At 46.6% G+C, this 23,995-nt stretch overlaps 1 long non-coding RNA gene across 1 annotated transcript in view; it reads left to right on the top strand.

The window, feature by feature from the left end:
• The first annotated feature begins 2,725 nt into the window (after nucleotides 1–2,725).
• Nucleotides 2,726–23,995, top strand: part of LOC122920134 — a 37,617-nt gene continuing 16,347 nt past the window's right edge. Inside the window, exon 1 of the long non-coding RNA XR_006386881.1 lies at nucleotides 2,726–2,913. This is a non-coding gene — a long non-coding RNA (uncharacterized LOC122920134). The remainder of the gene's footprint in view (nucleotides 2,914–23,995) is intronic.

The raw sequence follows: 23,995 nt of genomic DNA, 5'->3' as shown, positions 1-23,995 counted from the left end.
CACACTCAGCAGCTACTGGAGTAAGCAGGCAGCAGTGAAGGGATAGGCAGGGAGGGGTGAATATGGTTGGCACTGCAAGGGCAGAGATACAATGCCATCCCAGCGTATACTCCATGGGGCAAATGGGCCTCTCTTCCTTCAGGCAGCAGTCCTCATGTGTCTCTGGTTCTAGTCTGGTTGCAAGAGAGCTGTTCCTGGTTTCAGGCTCCTATATCAGCCTCAGAAACAGCCCACCTCCCCCCTCCTCGGGGATGTGACATCATAGTGTGACTGTGACGTATGCCTGCCAGTTGGCCCCCTGAGGCTAGCAGCACCACACGCCCAGCCATGTCACAAACACAAGGTGGGGCCGCATAGTAAATAGGCTGATAAACTCAACAAAAGGCCAGATCAATTGATCCCTTAGCCTTTGAAGTCACCAGCCACCTGGAGACATATCCACCCCCTGCAGGAACTGGCTGAACGCCAGGGAAATTTAAGTATGTATATTTATATACATAGTATGTATACTTGGGGCGCATCTATATACATATATATACTCATTATAAACCTGGGGGCATACATGGGCAGTTATAGGCCCATATACATATATATATATATATATACAGGTCCTTCTCAAATAATTAGCATATTGTGTTAAAGTTCATTATTTTCTGTAATGTACTGATAAACATTAGACTTTCATATATTTTAGATTCATTACACACCAACTGAAGTAGTTCAAGCCTTTTATTGTTTTAATATTGATGATTTTGGCATACAGCTCATGAAAACCCAAAATTCCTATCTAAAAAAATTAGCATATCATGAAAAGGTTCTCTAAACGAGCTATTAACATAATCATCTGAATCAACTAATTAACTGTAAACACCTGCAAAAGATTCCTGAGGCTTTTAAAAACTCCCAGCCTGGTTCATTACTCAAAACCGCAATCATGGGTAAGACTGCCGACCTGACTGCTGTCCAGAAGGCCATCATTGACACCCTCAAGCAAGAGGGTAAGACACAGAAAGAAATTTCTGAACGAATAGGCTGTTCTCAGAGTGCTGTATCAAGGCACCTCAGTGGGAAGTCTGTGGGAAGGAAAAAGTGTGGCAGAAAACGCTGCACAACGATAAGAGGTGACCGGACCCTGAGGAAGATTGTGGAGAAGGACCGATTCCAGACCTTGGGGGACCTGCGGAAGCAGTGGACTGAGTCTGGAGTAGAAACATCCAGAGCCACCGTGTACAGGCGTGTGCAGGAAATGGGCTACAGGTGCCACATTCCCCAGGTCAAGCCACTTTTGAACCAGAAACAGCGGCAGAAGCGCCTGACCTGGGCTACAGAGAAGCAGCACTGGACTGTTGCATGTCATTCGGAAATCAAGGTGCCAGAGTCTGGAGGAAGACTGGGGAGAGGGAAATGCCAAAATTCCTGAAGTCCAGTGTCAAGTACCCACAGTCAGTGATGGTCTGGGGTGCCATGTCAGCTGCTGGTGTTGGTCCACTGTGTTTTATCAAGGGCAGGGTCAATGCAGCTAGCTATCAGGAGATTTTGGAGCACTTCATGCTTCCATCTGCTGAAAAGCTTCATGGAGATGAAGATTTCATTTTTCAGCACGACCTGGCACCTGCTCACAGTGCCAAAACCACTGGTAAATGGTTTACTGACCATGGTATTACTGTGCTCAATTGGCCTGCCAACTCTCCTGACCTGAACCCCATAGAGAATCTGTGGGATATTGGGAAGAGAAAGTTGAGAGACGCAAGACCCAACACTCTGGATGAGCTTAAGGCCGCTATCGAAGCATCCTGGGCCTCCATAACACCTCAGCAGTGCCACAGGCTGATTGCCTCCATGCCACGCCGCATTGAAGCAGTGATTTCTGCAAAAGGATTCCCGACCAAGTATTGAGTGCATAACTGAACATAATTATTTGAAGGTTGACTTTTTTTGTATTAAAAACACTTTTCTTTTATTGGTCGGATGAAATATGCTAATTTTTTTAGATAGGAATTTTGGGTTTTCATGAGCTGTATGCCAAAATCATCAATATTAAAACAATAAAAGGCTTGAACTACTTCAGTTGTGTGTAATGAATCTAAAATATATGAAAGTCTAATGTTTATCAGTACATTACAGAAAATAATGAACTTTATCACAATATGCAAATTTTTTGAGAAGGACCTGTATATATATATATATATATATATATATATATATACACATACACCCACCCACCCATATAAGGGGCATAATGTATTCTAAGGGGGATTATAGATATATATATATATATATATATATGTTATAAGGGGCCACAGCCATATATGTATATTATAAGGGGCACGGTCTAAAGGAGGCACATATTTCCCACAGGGGCCACCATTAGCCCCTGGGGATCACCACCATGGGCAGACGTGTGCAGATGCTGGGCACATCTGCGCACATCATCCCATGATGCTGTGGTTAATGTATGCACATATATACCATACATGCCCGCACGTGTTTGCAGGCATGCATGGATATATATATATGCATACGTCTCAACCCTTCCTCAACAATAGCTAGTGACACACAGTAGTGACACACACAGATAACAGTGAAATAACTAGTGACACACACAGATAACAGTGAAACTCACTCTGAGGTGGCAGTCCGTAATCATTACAAAGTCCAAAACTGAACATTTCCGTGTGATGTAGGTAGCTGTACTACACCACCAGTTAATAGTGAGTCCCGTTGATAGAGTCCCCAAGTAAGAAGAAATAGAGAAAAAAAAAACGGGGTATTAATGCCACACTGCTGCTCAAGATGGCGCTAACCTGCGCGATTTCCTGACAACCCATTCATCCGCCTCCTTGGGGTCAGTGAAGAAGAGCGACTTTTCTCCATCCACCACCCGCAGCCTGGTGGGGTATGCCATGGAATATGGTAAGTTCATGTCCCGGAGCCTTCTCTTGACAGAAACAAAGGTCGCTCTCTTCTTCTGTAGCTCAGCGGAGAAGTCAGGGAACAAGGACACCTTGGCATTTCCGTGCATGATGGTCTGCTTCGTCCTCGCCTGTGTGAGGATAATGTCTCGATCTTTCCAATTTAACATGCGTGCTAGTAACGGCCTAGGTGGAGCTCCAGGAGGTGGTGGACGAGCTGGAACCCTATGGGCTCTCTCAACTGCATACGCCATGGAAAAGGCAGCCTCTGGAAAGGTAGATTTGAACCAGGCTTCTAGGAAAGTGGCAGGATCCGGACCCGCCGTCCGCTCCGGTAGGCCCAAAATGCGCACATTATTCCTCCTGGCCCTGTTTTCCAAATCGTCACACTTTTGCCTCCATAAGGAGACTGAATCTTCCAGGGCATGGATCTTGGCAGGTATGGGACGAGTGAGATCCTCCAGTTCAGAGATCCTCTCCTCTGTTCCCTTCACCCGATCCCTGAGCTGCTGGACGTCCTGTCTAAGTAGGCCCACATCTACACGTACCTCGTGAATCTTGGTAGTAAGGGAAGTTTGACAGGCCAGGATCGCTGATAGGAGTTGTTCATGTGCCTCTTTCGGTGAAAGCTCTGGCGTATCCAGGTCATCACTGACCGCTTGCTGAGCCGCCTGGCCACGAGTATGTTGAGTACGGGCGTACTAGTGGCTGCAGCGCCATGTTGGACATCTTGGCGCGCAAACTCTTTCAGGCGATCAGCCGCCGCTTGAGCTTTGCTGGGACCCATCGTTATATTCTGTAGGTTTTTGTGATTTCGCTAGTCCTTTTTGTTGTTATAATGATCGTTGCAGTGCTCAGGATTGATCAGGATGCAAAGCGGGAGCCGGAGCTCAGATCAGATGCGGCCGCTCATGTCGGCAGTTAGCCACGCCCCCCTCCCCATTGACTTTTAATGTAAGTCAGGACGGATCCGTTTGACTTAGACTTAGATTTTATTTTATTTATTTTTTTTAGAGTAATAGAGTAATGCAAACAGATCTGTTCTGAATGGATACCAGCATTTGCAGGTGTGAAAGTAGCCTAAGACGCGTCAAATTGACGTAAATTTGTTTTCCATTAGTCCTAACAGCAGCACAAGTGGGGAATTTGCCCCTGTGAAGCTGGTCAGGACAGGCAGAATTTTTATTGAACAAAAAATCTCTGCCAAGTATCATTAATTAATTAATTGATGCCACCCCTATATAACCCGCCCCCTGCCTGGACGGGGTTGCTTTCTTAACAAGTAATTCACACAACCAAAAGGGTGGGAAATTTGTGTGCTGCTGTTAGGACTAAGGGAAAACAAATTCACGTCAAAATTGACGCTTCCCTTTCTTCCTAACCAGCAGCACAAGTGGGGAAGTAGCAAGGACTTTACACAAATCTGGGAGGGCAAAATATTATGTGTGAACATATATACCAACAAATAATTTCTCTCAGTCTAAGGGAGCGCAGCACTTAGAACAGAGTATCCAAAGGCAGCTCCTTCAGCTCGCCTTGAATCTATACGGTAGTGAGAGATAAAGGTGGTCTGGGAACTCCAAGAGGCGGCAGCGCAAATCTGGTCTAAAGGAATTAATTTCCTATCAGCACAAGACGTTGATACTGCCCTGGTCGAATGGGCAGATATAAATGACGGCGGTGCCTGGCCATTTCCAGTACACAGGACAGAAAAAAAGCAACCCCGTCCAGGCAGGGGGCGGGTTATATAAGGGTGGCATCAATTTATTAATGATACATGGCAGAGATTTTTTTGTTCAAAAAAAATTCCGCCTGTCCTGACCAGCTTCACAGGGACAAATCCCCCACTTGTGCTGCTGGTTAGGACAAAAGGGAATAATCAAAGTGCAGACTCAGAAGAAACAGTGGATGATTTAATATTTTCTCATTCTGTAAAATGATAATGGCTACAAGGGGATGAAACTAAATATACTGTTGGGTGCAGACATAGGATGGGGTACATAGAGAGATCAAGGGCATTGGACTGATTTTGAGCCCAAACCAGGTGCAGCTCTTTTCCTTATACCTTATGTCTGTGGAGGCTCCAACCCTGGTTTTCCATCAAACACTGATGGAAATCAATGAGAAACTAAAGCTAATTCCCAGCTAATTCCCAAATGTACCAAACCCATATATGAACAAGTTACAAACTCCTATAAGGATATATGGATCCTCACCATATTAAAATGGATGAGCAACAACAAAGTATAGTAGATACAGTTGCAAGAAAAAGTATGTGAACCCTTTGGAATTAAATGGATTTCTGCACAAATTGGTCATAAAATGTGATCTGATCTTCATCTAAGTCACAACAATAGACAATCACAGTCTGCTTAAACTAATAACACACAAATTCAATGTTACCATGTTTTTATTGAACACACCATGTAAACATTCACAGTGCAGGTGGAAAAAGTATGTGAACCCTTGGATTTAATAACTGGTTGAACCTCCTTTGGCAGCAATAATTTCAACCAAACGTTTCCTGTAGTTGCAGATCAGACGTGCACAACGGTCAGGAGTAATTCTTGACCATTCCTCTTTACAGAACTGTTTCAGTTCAGCAATATTCTTGGGATGTCTGGTGTGAATTGCTTTCTTGAGGTCATGCCACAGCATCTCCATCGGGTTGAGGTCAGGACTCTGACTGGGCTGCTCCCGAAGGTGTATTCTCTTCTGTTTAAGTCATTCTGTTGATTTATTTCTATGCTTTGGGTCGTTGTCCTGTTGCAACACCCGTCTTCTGTTGAGCTTCAGTTGGTGGACAGATGGCCTTAAGTTCTCCTGCAAAATGTCTTGATAGACTTGGGAATTCATTTTTCCTTCGCTGATAGCAATCCGTCCAGGCCCTGACGCAGCATCCCCAAGCCATGATGCCCCCACCACCATACTTCACAGTTGGGATGAGGTTTTGATGTTGGTGTGCTGTGCCTCTCTTTCTCCAGTGTTGTTTCTTCCAAACAACTCAACTTTGGTTTCATCTGTCCACAGAATGTTTTGCAGTACTGCTGTGGAACATTCAGGTGCTCTTGTGCAAACTGTAAATGTGCAGCAATGTTATTTTTGGACAGCAGTGGCTTCCTCTGTGGCATTCTCCCATGAAATCCATTCTTGTTTAGTGTTTTATATATCATAGATTCGCTAACAGGGATGTTAGCATATGCCAGAGACTTTAGTAAGTCTTTAGCGGACACTCTAGTATTCTTCACCTCATTGAGCAGTCTGCGCTATGCTCTTGTAGTCCTCTTTACAGGCCGGCCACCCCTAGGGGGAGTAGCAGCAGTACTGAACTTTCTCCATTTATAGACTACAGGTCCTTCTAAAAAAATTAGCATATTGTGATAAAGTTCATTATTTTCTGTAATGTACTGATAAACATTAGACTTTCATATATTTTAGATTCATTACACACAACTGAAGTAGTTCAAGCCTTTTATTGTTTTAATATTAATGATTTTGGCATACAGCTCATGAAAAACCAAAATTCCTATCTAAAAAAATTTGCATATCATGAAAATGTTCTCTAAACGAGCTATTACCTAATCATCTGAATCAACTAATTAAGGCTACTTTCACACCTGCGTTCAGGTGTCCGCTCGTGAGCTCCGTTTGAAGGGGCTCACAAGCGGCCCTGAACGCAGCCGTCTGGCCCTAATGCATTCTTAGTGGAGGCGGATCCGCTCAGAATGCATCAGTCTGCCAGCGCTCAGCCTCCGCTCCGCTCAGTGAGTGTGGGTGTCCGCCTGGCCGTGCGGAGGCGAGCGGATCCGTTCCGACTTATAATGGAAGTCAATGGGGACGGATCCGCTCAGGCTACTTTCACACTTAGAAATTTTTCTAAGTTATAATGCAGACGGATCCGTTCTGAACGAAACCACCGTCTGCATTAATATGAGCGGATCCGTTCAGAACGGATCCGCTCGAACGCTAGTGTGAAAGTAGCCTAACTCTAAACACCTGCAAAAGATTCCTGAGGCTTTTAAAAACTCCCAGCCTGGTTCATTACTCAAAACCGCAATCATGGGTAAGACTGCCGACCTGACTGCTGTCCAGAAGGCCATCATTGACACTCTCAAGCAAGAGGGTAAGACACAGAAAGAAATTTCTGAATGAATAGGCTGTTCCCAGAGTGCTGTATCAAGGCACCTCAGTGGGAAGTCTGTGGGAAGGAAAAAGTGTGGCAGAAAACGCTGCACAACGAGAAGAGGTGACCGGACCCTGAGGAAGATTGTGGAGAAGGACCGATTCCAGACCTTGGGGGACCTGCGGAAGCAGTGGACTGAGTCTGGAGTAGAAACATCCAGAGCCATGTGTACAGGTAACCGTGTACAGGCGTGTGCAGGAAATGGGCTACAGGTGCCGCATTCCCCAAGTCAAGCCACTTTTGAACCAGAAACAGCGGCAGAAGCGCCTGACCTGGGCTACAGAGAAGCAGCAAAAGTACTTTTTTCGGATGAAAGCAAATTTTGCATGTCATTCGGAAATCAAGGTGCCAGAGTCTGGAGGAAGACTGGGGAGAGGGAAATGCCAAAATGCCTGAAGTCCAGTGTCAAGTACCCACAGTCAGTGATGGTCTGGGGTTCCATGTCAGTTACTGGTGTTGGTCCACTGTGTTTTATCAAGGGCAGGGTCAATGCAGCTAGCTATCAGGAGATTTTGGAGCACTTCATGCTTTCATCTGCTGAAATGGAGATGAAGATTTCATCTTTCAGCACGACCTGGCACCTGCTCACAGTGCCAAAACCACTGGTAAATGGTTTACTGACCATGGTATTACTGTGCTCAATTGGCCGGCCAACTCTCCTGACCTGAACCCCATAGAGAATCTGTGGGATATAGGGAAGAGAAAGTTGAGAGACGCAAGACCCAACACTCTGGATGAGCTTAAGGCCGCTATCGAAGCATCCTGGGCCTCCAAAACACCTCAGCAGTGCCACAGGCTTATTGCCTCCATGCCACGCCGCATTGAAGCAGTCATTTCTGCAAAAGGATTCTCGACCAAGTATTGAGTGCATAACTGAACATAATTATTTGAAGGTTGACTTTTTTGTATTAAAAACACTTTTCTTTTATTGGTCAGATGAAATATGCTAATTTAAAAGGCTTGGACTACTTCAGTTGTGTGTGATGAATCTAAAATATATGAAAGTCTAATGTTTATCAGTACATTACAGAAAATAATAAACTTTATCACAATATGCTAATTGTTTTAGAAGGACCTGTATTTGTCTTACTGTGGAATGATGAACACCAAGGCTTTTGGAGATACTTTTATAACCCTTTCCAGCCCTATGCAAGTCAACAATTCTTAATCGTAGGTTTTCTGAGAGCTCTTTTTTATTTTTTTATTCTTTATTTAAGCAAATATCAAAGTCCAAATATGCATTCGTAAGGACATACAATCCTCGTAACAGAAATATAGCACAAAAATAAAATTACACCATACATCAATTCCCATAATAATATCTTATGGCACTTGTGGTATAATGGAAGGCACCTCGCCCAAGCAAGGACCCTTTTTAACTGGCCCATAACCAACTCAGACTAAAAGGAAAAAAAGAAAAACCAGATAAGGACATTATCCTAGCCTTAAACCAAAATTACCAGAATGAGTAAAATGCCTAAATGGACACAGACTAGGAAGAGCGACCTTAAGCAATAACAACAGGAGAAGGATGACAATACACACAAACAGTAGACATTAAAGAGGGAGGGGATGGGTACCACATATGGAGTAAATAAAAAGTATCAAATGGAATCCACCGCTTAGGCCAGAAGGTCCTGGAACTCCTGAGACTACTGAAAAGAAAACCAGGGAGCCCATGAATCAAGAAAGGCTTTATGTTTGGCTCTCAGCTGAGAGGTAAGTTCCTCCATTCTCCGGAGAAAAATAATAAAAAGAAACCAGGGGTGAATGGAATCGTAAGTCAGAAAATTGAAGACAGGGTCTTATGTACCAGCTGCCAAAAAGGACGAATTTTTGGGCACTCCCAGAAAATGTGTAACATGGAGCCCATACCGGAGTCACAGTGCCAACAATTAGGAGACGCAGATGGAAACATTTTCTGCAATCTGGTTGGAACGTAGTACCACCTGGACATTATCTTGTATCCCGCCTCTTGGAACCTACTCGCTATGGATGCCCTGTACAGTAGAGCGAAGAGTTTTAACCAGTGGTCGGGGGGGATTTTAACTCCTAGGTCTTGTGACCATTTAGCCACAAACGGTGGAAGGTAGTCCTGACGAGGGGCTATCAAAGACTGATAACATTCAGAAAGGGAATGTCTATAGGCGCCTACCCGAACACAAATTTTTTCTAACGATGTGAGAGCCCTGTCATATCCCGTAGAGTTCGGAATAGAAGAGAGAAAGTGCGTCAACTGCCTAGCTCTCCAGAAGCCCAAAGAGCAGGGATCTGTTATACTTAGGATCTCATCATAAGAGCGCCATCTGCCTGAGGTTCTGAAGAAGGGAGCTCGGGACCTACCATTAGTTCTCCACTGCAAGAACAGACCGCCCTTACATCCCGCTGGGAAAGTGGGATTCTCCAAGATGGGAAATAAAGGTGAGGGGGAGATCAGATTATCTCTAATTCTATGGAACTGTGAGATAGTGGGTCCAATTGTGAGATGGTTAGCTAGGGCTGAAGGTAGTTTAAAAGTCACCCAAGGTAGGGACCCTAATGGGTAGTTTGAGCATAGTTGTTCAATTGATACCCACTGCTTGAGCTGTGAATGCCTACACCAATCCACTATCCTCTGGAGCAGGGAAGCTGAGTGGTATTTACGTAAGTCAGGTACTCCTAGTCCTCCTTTGTCCCTCGGTATGTGTAAGAGAGATCTGGCAAGTCTCGGGCTACCCTTTGCCCAAATGAACCTAAATATGTCTCCATGCATCTTGTTAAAAAAAGCTAGCGGGTAGTTTGATAGGAAGGGTCTGAAAGAGGTACAACACTCGTGGGAGAATATTCATTTTGAAAATGGCGCATCTTCCAAACCATGTGTGCAGCCCTTTCGACCACTTCTTAAGATCTTCCCTAATCCGTTCCCGGAGAGGGATAAAGTTTCTGTGATATACCTCTCTCAGATCTGTGGGGATATATGTACCTAAGTATTTCACTGCCCCAGAAGCCCACTTGAAAGGGAATGAGGCCACTAGGTCGGCCACGAGCGTAGCATGAAGGGAGACATTCAAGGCCTCCGATTTCTGAAAGTTAATCTTCAGATTCGAGAGACCATGAAACGTATGGAATTCCGCCATCAAATTCGGGAAGGAAGTCTTGGGATTAGTTAAAGTAAACAACAGGTCGTCCGTATATGCCGCTATCTTAAATTCTTTACCCTCCACCGAGAGTCCCGATATATTCGGGTTCTGTCGGATTGTCCTTAGGAGCGGCTCAAGGGTAAGAACAAAGATCAGCGGGGAAAGAGGACAACCCTGGCGGGTCCCATTCCGTATCGCAAAGGACGGGGAAAAAACACCATTCACCTTTGCGGACGCCGAGGGTGACTCATATAAAGCTCTTATCCATGATGCCAGAGGACCGGTGATACCAAGATATCGCAGCACTGTGAACAACCAAGGCCAGCCCACTCTGTCAAAAGCCTTTTCCGCATCTGTGGATAGGAGACAGAGTGGGGTATCACGGATCCCGGCATGATGAATCAGGTCAAGAACCTTAGTGGTATTATCTCTCGCCTCACGAGACGGAATGAAACCCACCTGATCATTGTGTATAAGATCCGAAAGCAGAGGAACCATCCGTGTGGCCAAAATTTTTGTGAACAACTTAAGGTCCACATTCAATAATGAAATGGGACGATAGTTGCCACAAAGTGTGGGATCCTTCCCTTCCTTATGTATCACTGTGATATGAGCATGTGACATGTCAGCTGGGAGAGAACATCCTGTGCTAAGAGTGTTGAGAGCCTTAGCTAGTGGGGTCTGGAGTAGTGGTAAGAATCTCTTATAATAGGATGCCGGGAGACCATCCGGACCCGGGGCCTTATTGGGTTGCATATTTTTCAAAGCCTCTGCTATTTCATCTGCTGAGATCGGTCTATCTAAGTCCCGAAAGGAGTCTGCAGGTAGTCTCGGCATGCCCGAATCTATCAAGTACTGGTTCATCTTCGAATGTAAAGTCTCACTCAAGTCATTAGGTTGAGGGAGATTGTATAAGGATTGATAATACTGAGCAAAAGTTTCTGCAATCGCGACGGGGTCATTAAGCGGGGGCCCTCTGGGAGCGGCAATACGGGGAACATAATTCCTGGCTCTATGCTCCCTAAGTAATCTGGCTAGGAGTTTACCACTTTTATTCCCAAACTCAAAGAAATAACGGCGACCTTTAGCTAGAATGGTTTTTCTACGAACATCTAACTTTTCCTTGAGCTTACTTCTAGCCAATAGAAGGGAAGTGTGTGCAGCTATCGCATGAGACTTTTTATGGGCCTGTTCCAGGGTAACTATTTCCGCCCAAATTTGTGAGATTTCTGCCGCCATCTCTTTCTTACGTCTAGCTCCATGCTTGATGAATTCACCTTGGATTACACATTTGTGAGCCGCCCAAATAGAGATGGGTGACACGTCATCTGTTTGGTTAGTTTCAAAATAATGGGAGATTTCCGTATGCACCTCTTGAGCTACCACCACATCCTGCAATAGGGATTCATTCAATCTCCACTGCCAAGATTTCGGAGCAGGTAGGGGGGAATTCAATGAAACATGGAGCATCGCGTGGTCTGAGAAGGTCAGCGGATCTATGGCCGAAGAGGCCAGGAGGGAAACCGCCGAGTGTCTCAACAAGAAGTAGTCTAATCTGGAGTAAGTGTCTCTCACTGCAGAGTAGAACGTGAAGTCCTTGACCTCAGGGTTAAGGACCCGCCATGCATCTACTAGTTGATGCGAATGTAGTAGCTTTTTAAAAATCCCGGAGATATGAATGCGAAAGGTGGGAAGATCCCCTAGAGACATCCACAACTGGATCTAGTGCCACATTTAGATCCCCCCCGACCAACAGGGTACCCTCTGCAAAATCCTCCAGGCGAGTCAGTATCCCAGCTAGGGCCTTAAGTTGTTTAGTGTTAGGTAGGTACAAGTTAGCCAGAGTAAAAAGCTGCCCCGCCAAACGTCCCTTGAGGAAAAGAAAACGCCCGTTATCATCAGTACGAGCATCTAAAAATTCCCAAGGAACAGATCTGGCAATGAGTATGCTCACTCCCCTAGATTTTGACCCTGAGAAGCAACTATGATAAGTATCAGGATACCTAGGGGATTTAAGCGTTGGCATAGCATCCCCGTGAAAATGGGACTCCTGAATAAAAGCTACCTGAACTTTCTTACTCCACAGGAGCCGGAGAATGGAGGAACGCTTTTCCGGAGTATTCAGTCCGTTGGCATTAATAGACGCAAACTGGACCTTGGACATGGTTGTAATCTGCTGATAAAAAGGAGAGTGTAAATAAAAAACTCAGAACAAAGGAAACAAGAGGGAGGGAAGGGGGGAGACAAGCCAAGACAATGAAAGCAATACAAAAAGTCCCTAACCGGCTAATCCAGCGAGGGAACACAAAACCTGCAGAGAAAAAAAAAACTCCACAGAAAATTGTGGGACAAACTCCCACTATGCGATTCTTGGAGGGCTCGATATGAGTCGACCAAGATTCGCCGGACCTAGTTGGAGAGAGGAAGAGCACTCCGCAAAAGAATAACCAAATGTCTCCCAATCCCTGAGCCGAGATCCAATGATTCTAGATGGCCCACAATAAATCAACTGGTTAGTAGATAAAACATTAACAGTAAGCCCACTCAGCCAGAGTGAGACATCGGTACTTGGGTATATCCCCCTAGGACCCTGATAGAGCCAAGTACTGACTAAGCTAGAAGAGGCCTACACGCCACAATGAAGGCCCGTCAATCTGGAACAGCACGGGTTGTAAGATCTCGTCTCCCCCTTGGTACATCCTGAGGGGAAACCCGATTCCCATTCCCACCCTGGAGATCAGGTGAGTCCAGGACAAAAGAGGCAGGAACCGGAATGTCCCACCAGTTTGGCAATGAGACTATCGGGACATCCAGGAAGCGGGACAAGTCCTCAGCTTGATCCGGTGAGAGAAGAGCAAAGGTAGTCCCATTCCTGCGGACAATCAGATGGAAGGGATGTCCCCAACGATATGTGGCTCCAGCTTCTGTGATGGTTCGGAGGATCGGCTTCAGAACACGTCTCATCATCAAAGTTCTTCTAGAGACATCAGGAAGAATCTGTACTTGAGAACCTACAAAAGGCACGGTGCCTCGCCTTCACGCTCTCTGGATCAACTCTTCCTTTTCCCTGAAGAAGTGTACACGACACAACACATCTCGCGGATTGGATGCACTGACACGACGAGGTCCTGTGACTCTGTGGACCCTGTCCAATTCTATCTCGGACTCCTCCGGTCTGTCAAGAAGAGTATTAAAGATATAAGTCACCGCTTTGCGCAGTTCTGAGGACTGGATGTCTTCAGGGATCCCCCGCAGCTTAATATTGTTGCGGCGCCCCCTGTTCTCCTGATTGTCAAGCTGGAGCAGCATATGTCTGTTCATAGCTTTTTGAGCGGCCACACTTGCCTCCACCTGAGTTAAACATGATTCCAGAGAGGTAGAAAGACTCTCCTGGGAGGTCAGCTTAGTAGAAATGACGCAGATGTCAGCTTTGACTGATGCAATTGCCTTATCTTGTTTAGATTCAAGTTTCGACAACATCGTCTCCAAGTCCATTTTGGTGGGCAGAGTGCTGAGTAACGACCAAATATCACGCAGCTTGGGCCTTTTAGCGCGTTTGTCGGGCGAGGAGGAAGTTGAGGACGCCGAGTCAGAGGCCTCCGACATTGAGTGCGGTCGGAAAATAACAGGGGTATCTGCTAGGTCCTGCTGTGATACCACCGGATCCCCCACCACGGTACGGAACCCATCCGGGGCGACAGGCGACATGGTCTGCGCAGAGGCCGTAGGGGGAGACCCCATAACGATAGACTGCCATGTCTGCAGTTGCGGTGCCGTTCCCTCAGGTGCCCGAGTCCCAAAAGGATTATGCCCCAGAGTCTCAGAGCCCTGTGATAGCAGAGCAGAAGCTTGAGGCCGGCAGAGCTCCTGACAGGGGGGGTCGGGCGACAGTCTCACCTCCGATCTAGTAAGTGCAGGCACCTTCTCAGGAGACATGGAGGCTGCTTGCAGTGAGGGCCAGGAGCTGGAGTTGAGGGCAAATGCAGGCTTTGCAGGAGTCAGCTGCGTCTCCTCTGTGCTCCGGTCTGCAGCGATTATGGATCCGGTGGGCAAGGTAGCTGGGGCTGGGGACAGGTGCTGTGTTTGCTGTACAGGCACGTCCGGCCCTGCCGATTCAACAGGCGCCATCTTGGGAGCGCCGCTCAGAGTCTCTGTCGGCGGCTGCTGAATAAAATATCTCGCGATCTGCGGTTCAGCCGGCATGAAGCGGGTCCCCCGGCGTCCAGAGCGTCTCACCATACCCCTTGGAAAAGAAAGGGGCCACAGGGAGCCTAGAACTAGGTAAAAGAAGGGCCCAGGGATCGGGAGCTCTGTAAGTTAGCTGCTCACGCGTCCATGCTCAGGCCACGCCCCCTGAGAGCTCTTTTATGCGAGGCATCATTCACATCAGGCAATGCTTCTTGTAAAAAGCAAATTCAGAACTGGTGTGTGTTTTTTATAGGGCAGCTGTAACCAACACCTCCAATCTCATCTCATTGATTGGGCTCCAGTTGGCTGACACCTCACTCCAATTAGCTCTTGGAGATGTAATTAGTCTAGGGGTTCACATACTTTTTCCACCTGCACTGTGAATGTTTACATGGTGTGTTCAATAAAAACATGGTAACATTTAATTCTGTGTGTTATTAATTTAAGCAGACTGTGATTGTCTATTGTTGTGACTTAGATGAAGATCAGATCACATTTTATGACCAATTTGTGCAGAAATCCATATCTTTCCAAAGGGTTTACATACTTTTTTCTTGCAACTGTAAATGCATGATTTTAAGAGGACCAAGCACAAGTGTGTGATCCGCATTGTCGTGGAGCAACGGTACGCACTCGCATCCTGGCGCATGCACAGAAGACCAGGTGCACTGCGGCCGTCCTGTTGGATGAGGGAGTGGAATTTGGAAATAGTGTGGGGGCGCAACAAATTACATTGAACCAATATGATTAATAACTAGTCACCATGGTGTGTGTCCCACAATGGGACAATGTATCTAAAAATAGAGTTAATCTATACAAAGTGTAAATAAGCATAAACATTGTGATCCACATAAACAGTTATTAAATGTGTATTGGATTGCTGATCAAAAAATGCATAATTTACCTAAAACATTGATGGAGTGTTGTAACTTTAGTGTGTGTAATGAACCATAAGGTATCAATGCCATAAGCAAGGCAGTGGGTACGTGTATATATAGATACGGAGTGCCAGTGAAGATTACTGATACATAATAACATATATTGAATTAATGTTATATAATATAAATCAAAACTACAAAATTGATGATAAAACCAAATACTGTATGAATGCAATAATCATAAGTGTGTTAATGGCTGTAGAATTCATATGTAGTAATTAAAAATGAATAATGAAAAGAGTAATGATTGTAAAACTGAAAAAAAAAGTGTATAAGTGGGTGTAAAATTCATATGTGATAGTTCAGAAGGAATGGTGAGAATGCTCATGGTGCAACTGAAAAATTAAAAAAGAAAAAAAAAGGATAGGGAAGGAAACCAAAACTGAAGTGGACTTTGTTCAAGTGAGGAAATAGTGATAATGAAATGAATAATTTATAGGAAATATTGCAGCATATGTGCATGTGGTTACAATACGTGCAATGGAAAACGAATAAGATAATAATAGAAATAAATCAGAAAATAGTGATGAAGAAACGGGTGAGGAAATAAAAAAAATTAAAATAAAATATTTGTCGAAGGATTAAAGCGGGGGCTCGATCTACTTGTCCCTTATGACAATCTCTTTGTCCTGATCCAGTCTTTGTGGTGGGAGATAATTCTGTCCAGAATGCACTACATCGCGGCCGGCTCACTATGTTGTGGGGCAGGAGGGGGCATGGCGATCCATTGAAGTGAATGGCACCGTAGCCGCAGGCGATCGGATGCAGGGGGTGCGCAAGGCACAATTTTATGCCTGAGGTCCAGTCCAAATGCTGCTTGCAGCATTTTGTTTGGACTGGAACGCAGGCATAATGTGCCTTGTGATCCTGTGCAGCCGTTGGGCATGGTTATGGTGCCAGTCACTTCAACAGACCATTACGCCCCCTCCTGCCCCACAATATAGTTAGCCAGCCGCAATGCGGTGCAGTGTATTCTGGCCACGTGTGTGCACATTTCCACAAGTCATCGACATCTTCAGCCGGTCTGTCAATGCTGCAGCAGCGCTTTAACTTGCCAGCTCACCGGTGATTGTGCGACTTGAGCACATGCTGGAATTCCACATGTTGGCCAGGCTTTGTGAGCAGCAGAGGGCAGTAGTGGAATACCAGCTGCAACATGGTAACCGCCTTTCCAGTCAGCTCCCGCTAATCAAAAGCGAGGACTGGGTATGGATGTCTGACCTCTGTGAGGTTTTAAGAAACTTTGAGGAATCAATACAGATGGTGAGCGGCGATAACGCGATTATCAGCATAACCATCCCACTTCTGTGTCTATTCAAACGCTCGCTACTCACAATTAGGGCAGATGCTTTGCATGTGGAAGAGGTGTAAATGGGGGAAGAAGACATTACACAGGGTAATAGCCAGACCACACTCCGTCCGTCTTCTCAGCACGAATTGGACGATGAAGAAGAGGAGGAGGAGCAGGAGACGGTTGCCTCTGCTACAGAGGGTAGTACCCATGGAAGTTTAATTCTATCTGTTCAGCGTCGGTGGGCAGAAGAGGATGATGATATTGAGAGTGATCCTCCTGATGATGACAGCGAAGTCCTGCTTGTTGGTACTCTGGCACACATGGCTGACTTCATGTTAGGCTGCCTTTCCTGCGACCTGCACGTTATACGCATTTTTTTTTTTTTAAAAGGCTTTATTTATAAATTTTAAATCGTTGTTATAGACAGAAACAAAACCACCGGGGACATACCCGGTAAGAGTTAGCAAAGAACATACATACCTATCAGACAATATCGCAAAGGGCTACAATACTATGGGACCAATATGGACACGATAAATTCCCAGATATAAGATCATATGAGTGAATACCCTATTGACCATAGTCAAGTTGAATTACTTACAGCGTCTGATTCCATGCATACACACATACACACCGACAGTGACACGGACTTCCACTAAAACACTCCACTTCACAACTCAACTGTATTGGCGTCAATCCATACCCCCCAGATCTTTTCAAATTTCTCTGGAACGCCCCTGGCCTCATAGGTAAGCTTATACAGAGACAAAGTGCTATTAATCAAAGTAATCCAATGAGAAATCGCTGGTCGTTTAGGAGGCTTCCAGTTCAGCAGGATGGATTTCCTAGCATAAAATAATAGTAACCTGTAAAGGATTCTCATGCATCTGGTCGGAATGATCTCATTAACCAACCCCAGCAAGCAAACCTCAGGCGTTACTACTGCTGGGAATCCTAGTTTGGTGTCAAAAAAGGCATGTACATCAGCCCAAAATTTAGCTATAATGGGACACTCCCAGACCATGTGCATGAGTGTACCCTGAGCGGCGTTACATCGGGTACATAAGTCAGAGGAAAGCTTCCGCATATGCATTAACCGTACCGGAGTATAATACACTCTATGCAACCATTTTGCCTGAATCAGCTGATCCCGTGCACAGATCACCGTCCCCCTCCAGGAGGAAATCAGTTCTTTTTCATGATGAGATGCTAAACTAGGAATATCCGCATGCCACTTGCCAAACGCTTTTGCAATCGGGGAAGGGCGAGCCGATATAAGGAAACCATACAACTCAGAGACCATCCTAGTCTGCTGGACTCGCCTAACAATTTTCTCAACAGGACTAAATTCTATTCTCAGTGGGCCAGGCCCAAATTGGGCGTTACAGGCGTGCCTCAATTGAAAATATTTAAACAGGGAGGACTGCTGCAACCCACACTCCGCCTGTAGGGACGAAAATGGTTTAAAGTATCCCCCCTCATACAACTGAGTAAGGTATTTGACACCACGCTGCGGCCAGAATTCAAAATCTGGCAGTGATACTAATTCCGATAATAAAGGGTTTCTCCATAACGGTAGGACAGGAGACCATAGGACTCCCAGGTCGTCGTCCTCATTTCTCACCCCCGCAAAAGAGCTCCATGCCTTCAACACACTAGTCATGAGCGACGTTCGGTGCCGCAGTGGATACTGCCCGTCCCTGTACACTAAATTAGTCATGGCTTCATAAGAACCCATCAACGCGGCTTCTAACACTACAGCGGGATTACTAGGGTCTGCCTGAACCCACCATGCGACATAGTTTAATTGCGCCGCTATATAATACAAGTACAAATCAGGGAGCGCTAAGCCTCCTCTGCTATACGGAGCCTTTAGAGTTTCCCTAGCTATGCGTGGGACCGACTTGTTCCACAAAAAAGTTGTCAACATAGCATCCATATTCTTAAAGTGCGATTTAGGAATTACAACAGGGGCCGCCCTATAGATATATAATAATTTGGGTAACAGGACCATCTTAAAAACATTTATGCGGCCAATCAAGGATAATGGTAAGGCCTCCCATGCCTTCAGCCTCCTCTGGACATATTGCACAGCCGGACCCAGGTTAAGGGTAGCAAAGCACGACACATCTTTGTGAATAACTATTCCTAGGTACGTAAAGCGATCCACTACCTGAAGGGACGAAGACGGGGATATACTCTGAGAAGACACATCATCCACTAAGTATAATGCCGACTTAGCCCAATTCACACGTAGACCTGAATAGGAACCGTATGAGTTAACTAAATCCAAAAGATTCTCCAAGGAAGGGCCCACATCTCCCAAATATATCAGCATGTCATCAGCATATAATGAAATTTTCTCAGAGATGCCTGTTAAAGTATTGGGGCTCTGTCTCCCCGCCCTCAATAAGGGAGTGGGTTTTATATCTCCAAAGAATTAAGGTATATGAGGACATTGAAAGGAAGCGGAGAGTTGCACGCATAACTGCATAGCTATAACTAATACTGATACTATTCTATATAATAATGAATGGAGTGACGGCAGCCAATGGGGGGGGGGGGGGTTATATAGATTATTATTATATAATACTTTGAGGGTGTCCTTAGGATGTTGTGTAGGGGAGTCACCGGAAGAACAGCTACACGAGTCATAATTTGGTCTAACAATTCCCTCGCAAACGGCGGCGGTACATAGACAGCAACCAGTATAACCCCATGACCCCAGATAGTGGCCTGCAATAGGACATATTTCCCTGACGGATCAATGTGCACGGAGATCAGCTGAAAGGGAAGAGACTTACTGACCAGTACCGAAACTCCCCTAGCATAGTTGGAGTAAGTTGCGTGATACACAGGACCCACCCACGGTCTCTTGATAGATAGCACCCTTCGCCCCCGAAGATGAGTTTCCTGAAAAACAAGAATATCCGGCTTATACTTTTTAACATAATTAAACACCAAAGCTCTTTTGATCCTATCATTCAGACCTCTCACATTCCAGGAAATTATCTTACATCCCGCCATCCTGTCCGGAGATACATAGACCAATCAATATCCGTGTCACTGTCGCACTCACACACACACATACAAGACAAGTTGAACAATGAACATACCCATGCCTACCCCACCCTGCCTAGACTTCCCCAACCTGTCTAAGCTCCTGGAGCCCTAAACTTAACAAACTAACGTAGGTCTATCTTGAGTACTCAGAACTCAATAGCTGAAAATCAATATAGCAATTGTTCACTACAGGTACATCACCTTGAACGGAGCTCACCCCTGATAGTAGTAAGCTATTAAATTGCAACATATAATCCTGCCTGCCCCAGCCTAGGAGCTAACTAGAAAACAACAATGCCCCCCAGTTCAGGCAGAATAAACTCTTAACGCCAAAAATGTAATCTTCTCCGTCGCAGCCATCATCCCGGGTGCGTATGATCAAGCCAGTCCATGGCCTCCTCTGGCGTTTGGAAAAATTTGGCACGGTCGCCCTCCTGGATCCGCAGTCTGGACGGATATATCATGGCGTACTTCAGCCCCAACACACGGAGGCGAGCTCGAACTGCAGCAAACTGGCGACGTTGCTTCTGGACTTCCGCCGTGAAGTCGGGATAGAAGGAAATCCTGGTGTTGTCCACTTGAATATCTTTCTTGCGTCTGGCTGCTGCTAATATAGCGTCTCTATCCCTATAATTCAGGAGTCGTATTATAAAAGGTCTAGGAGCGGCACCCGGCGGCAAGGGTCTGGTTGGAATCCTGTGCGCCCTCTCAACCACAAAGCTTGTAGACAAATCGATGGGAGACAAAACAGATCAGATCAGCTGTTCAGCATAGTTTTCAGGAGAGGAACCCTCTATTCTCTCAGGCAGACCCAGGATCCTCACATTATTTCTCCTATTGCGATTTTCCGCATCTTCCACCCTGGCAAGCAGGGTCTTCACTTGTTGCTGTAAGGTTCTGGTCGTTGCGGTAGTCGCATTCGCAGAGTCTTCCACCTCTCCCAAGCGGCGTTCCACCTGACTGGCCCGCTCTCTCATCTTTTCCATATCATGACGAAGGCAATTAACATCACTTTGCAGATGATCAATTTTAGCAGTCAATGTCGTCTGACACTTCGCTATTGCCGCCATTATCTTATCCACAGGGGACTCAGAGGCCCCAGAGACATCCAGCTCCATATCAGTTTGACTAGTACCGTCCACAAGTTCTTTTGCAGATGTAGAGCAAGCGAGAGAAGTGGTTTTGCGGCCCATCAGTTTAATAGAGCCTAATGGTGATAGACACTGGAGTGTCAGGCAAGGGAGACAGTTCACACACTTGCAGAGTCACTTACAGACAAAAAGTCCGCCCACCAGGAGATAGGTAGATAAACGTATGGGATTAGCAGCTTCGGTGTTGCCCTTAAAGAGAGAGGGCTATAGGGAATCCACCTACCAGGAGCACTCTCCCCAGCCAAGCTCCTTCTGCAGCCGCCGGCGTTCAGCCACGTGCGCTCCTATCCCTGCAGCAAGATGGCGGGCGTCACACTCCACACTGCCCAGCAAAGCTCCCGATAAGAGGCCCGAGGCAAATATTCAGCAGTAGCTTACCGCTACTCCACGGCTCACTCCGGTGCCTAACACTGCCGGGTTCCGGCTCCCTGCTGCTGCATCCTGCCGGGGAACACCGCTCCTCACCTCCCCAAGATGGCCGTCCTCCGCTACCCCGATAGAAAGGTAGGGAAAGTCACACTCCCCGTTTCACAGGAAGCGCAGTCTGTGCTCCGGGGTACTCCTGCACTCCAGGGGAGAATAACCGAGCAGGCTGGGGCAGATAAAACACGGGGTGTGCTGGCAATTCCAGGATAATAGCAGGATGACAGAGGGAGCTCCACAGGGATGCGTCCTCACTCCATGCCCAGCAGACCACGCCCCCACGTTATACGCATTTTAGACAACACGGATTACTGGGTATTCACCCTTCTCGATCCCCGCCTCAAAGAGAACTTCTCATCTCTCCGTTCCTCAGGTGGAGAGGATGAGCAAAATGGTGCAATACCAGAAGGTCCTTGTTGAAAAATTGCTAAAAAAAATTCCATCTGACAACGCTGGCATCAGAGTCCGTACTTCCTTGGGCAACCGAGGATACAAGGGGAACACACAGCAGTTCCAACAGGGGCAGGGCAACACTCTCCAAGGCCTGGGACAGTTTCGTGACACCCCACCAGCACACTCACACTGATGCATGGCCTAGTGTCACAAGGAGAGAAAAGTTTTGGATGATGGTGTTGACCATGTCAGCGTCCTCAGTGATCCCTCTGTGCCTTACAACTATTGGGTGTCCAAGCTGGACACGTGGCATGAACTGGTGCTCTACGCCAGGGGCGTAACTAGAAGTGACTGGGCCCCACAGCAAATATTTGTAAGGGCCCCCCTCAGCGCACTTCGCACCTCCCTCCTCCTGTGTAAACCCCACTCCTTTGGCACAGTGTAGCGATATACTGTATATTGTGTGGCACAGTATAGAGGTATACTGTATATTGTGTGGCACAGTGTAGCGGTATACTGTATATTGTGTGTCACAGTGTAGAGGTATATTGTGAGGCACAGTGTAGAGGTATATTGTGAGGCACAGTGTAGAGGTATATTGTGAGGCACAGTGTAGCGGTATACTGTATATTGTGTGGCACAGTATAGAGGTATACTGTATATTGTGTGGCACAGTGTAGCGGTATACTGTATATTGTGTGGCACAGTGTAGAGGTATATTGTGAGGCACAGTGTAGCTGTATACTGTATATTGTGTGGCACAGTGTAGAGGTATATTGTGAGGCACAGTGTAGCGGTATACTGTATATTGTGTGGCACAGTGTAGAGGTATATTGTGAGGCACAGTGTAGAGGTATACTGTATATTGTGTGGCACAGTGTAGCGGTATACTGTATATTGTGGGGCACAGTGTAGAGGTATACTGTATATTGTGTGGCACAGTGTAGAGGTATACCGTACATTGTGTGGCACAGTGTAGAGGTATACTGTATATTGTGGGGCACAGTGTAGCAGTATACTGTACATTGTGGGGCACAGTATAGAGGTATACTGTACATTGTGGGGCACAGTATAGCGGTATACTGTATATACACTTACAGTTACTTGGCTTGGCCCTTGGGGATCTCGGACGCCACTTCCACACTTTGGCCCGGGGCTCGGCGGAGCTGATGTTGTGTTTTATCCTAATGAGAAAGATTTTATAATAAGGATTTGGAGAAGGGGCAGAGGGATAGCAGAGCAGGGAGAGGCCGGTGCTGCTACTAGGGGGTCATACCATGGGGCAGTAATAAAACCCACCATAATGCCCCCCCCCCCCAGTAGTAATAATTCTCCTTATAATGTGACAGTGCAAAAATACCCCCTTGTAATGCCCCCAGTTGAGCTAATGTCCCCATAGTGCCCCCATAATGTGCCAGTATAAAATACCCCTATATAGTGCCCCCAGTAAATTCCCCCATAGTGCTCCTCTCCCCCCTTCCTGCTAGTGCCCCCCAAAATGTACCAGTATAAAATGCCCCATATATAGTGCCACAGTAGATGCCCCTCAGTGTCCCCCATAATGCCCCCCAATAATGTGCCAGTAAGTGCCCCCCATCATGTGCCAGTATCAAGTGCCTCTCCCCCCCCCACATGTCCCAGTATCATAGTGCCATCTCCCCCCATGTGCCAGTATCAAGTGCCTCTCTCCTTCCCACCCCCCATGTGCCAGTATCAAGTGCCTCTCTCTTCCCCCCATGTGACAGTATCAAGTGCCTCTCTCTTCCCCCCATGTGCCAGTATCATAGTGCCATCTCCCCCGCAAAAAAGTGCCAGTATTAATTGCCTCTCCCCCCATGTGCCAGTATCATAGTGCCAACCCCCCCCACATACCAGTATCAAGTGCCTCTCTCCTCCCCCCCATGTCCCAGTATCATAGTGCCATCTTCCCCCCCACCACCACCACCACAAAAAAAGTCCCAGTATTAAGTGCCTCTCTCCCTCCCCCCCCCCATGCCAGTATCAGGTGCCATCCCCCCCCCACTAAAAAGTGCCAATATCAAGTGCCTCTCTCCCTCCCCCCTCCCCATGTGCCAGTATCAGGTGCCCCCCCATGTGCCAGTATCAAGTGCCAACCCCCCCTCTCCCCTCCAGGTGCCAGTATCAGGTGCCTCCCCCCCCCCATGTCCCAGTATCATAGTGCCATCTTCCCCACCACCACCACCACAAAAAAAGTGCCATTATCAAGTGCCTCTCTCCCTCCCCCCCCATGCCAGTATCAGGTGCCTCTCTCCCTCCCCCCCCCATGCCAGTATCAGGTGCCAACCCCACTCCCCCCCATGTGCCAGTATC

This window comes from Bufo gargarizans, chromosome 10, assembly GCF_014858855.1.
Source record: "Bufo gargarizans isolate SCDJY-AF-19 chromosome 10, ASM1485885v1, whole genome shotgun sequence".
Classification (NCBI taxonomy): Eukaryota; Metazoa; Chordata; class Amphibia; order Anura; family Bufonidae; genus Bufo; species Bufo gargarizans.
The sequence above is the reverse complement of the archived record's forward strand: the minus strand, read 5'-3'. Positions and strand labels throughout refer to the sequence as shown.